Here is a 1,350-nt window from a genome sequence, read left to right as displayed (position 1 = left end):
GAATGATTTTGAGTTTGTTCCACATTGTTCTCCCACTCTATCCAGGATCTCCTACATAGAATGTATATATTTTAAACACAGGTGAATGAAAGGTGTGTAAAAGCTATTCTACAAAGCATATTTAGGAGGCCCTCACACCAACAAATATTTGTTTGGGAACCATACACATCAGCCAAAGGTGAGCCCAGGTGTGGGACTCATCAAGCACCCCTCTGTGTCTTTGCTCTGTGGTTCTCATGGGCTGCATCCAACCTTCCACAAGGCAGCTGAGAAGAGAAGATCAGCTGGTCTTACTGCTGAGATGACATGCAGGCAAATCCATCCTCCCCAAACATGTTCAGCCCACTTTCTGTTTTTCCTTTTAGTGAAGGTAAATTATACTGTTAAAGCAGAACTCTTCTGAATTTGATTACTAGATTAGGAGTCTATCAAATGGTCAGTATTCATCTTATATCCTGCAGGGATTTTGAAGATTGTTTTATAGTGGTAAGCCATCTAAGGTCATCTGTGCTTGGCCTATGGCCAATTTATCCTCTCGAGAAGACATTTTTTATAGTGGTAGATGTCTTGGTGGTTCTTAAGTGTCTGACTTCTGCTTACTATGTTAATGTCATTTGCATATGCATGAATAATTTCTTTTACAAGGATCAGCACAAAGCTTATCTCCATAAGGTTAAAGATGTCTCAAATGCCCAAGTTTTCCAAACTGCTATACTACTCCTAACTCCTCCTCCTCCTTTTAGTCCTCTCCGTCCTGTGTTAGGATTCCATATTTTGCTGTAACATCTCACAGAATTCACAAACTGCGAAGGAAATTGCTCATGCAGTTGTGCAGGCTGGCAAGCCCCACGTCCTTGGGTTAGGCGTTGGTCTGGAGGATTCTCCTTGCCCACATGGTTGCAAGGGGCTGACAAACCCAGACTGGCGGGTCAGACGACTGGCTGCTGTCTCGAGCCCCAGAACCAGGGCGGAGATATTGATGAACCAGATGTAGGATTCAGAGCAAGAGAGCGAATTTTGCCCGAACATTCACGTATGTACACTCAAGGGCACTAAGGGTGGTGACTTGAGTCACACCCACCAGGAAGGCAAGACTTTGTCATCCTGTCTTAGCAACACAACAGACAATTCGCTCCAAAATGGGAACAATAGATTTGGAGTAAAATACATCACAAAATGGAGGACTATGGCTAGAAGGATCATATGAAGGAATTCACTGCACTGTGGTGTATATGACCATGACTGTTTAGTACATTAAAGGTTCCTACACAGGTGTGTAGATCAGGTTAAACACAGGAGACTGAGAACAAAATGCATGAGTAACAGTTTATTCCTCACAGGTCCATAAGT

The sequence above is a fragment of the Orycteropus afer genome, unplaced genomic scaffold (genome assembly GCF_000298275.1).
Source record: "Orycteropus afer afer isolate SDZICR_OR568_19922 unplaced genomic scaffold, OryAfe1.0 scaffold00419, whole genome shotgun sequence".
NCBI lineage: Eukaryota > Metazoa > Chordata > Mammalia > Tubulidentata > Orycteropodidae > Orycteropus > Orycteropus afer.
Note: the sequence above shows the minus strand (reverse complement) of the source record.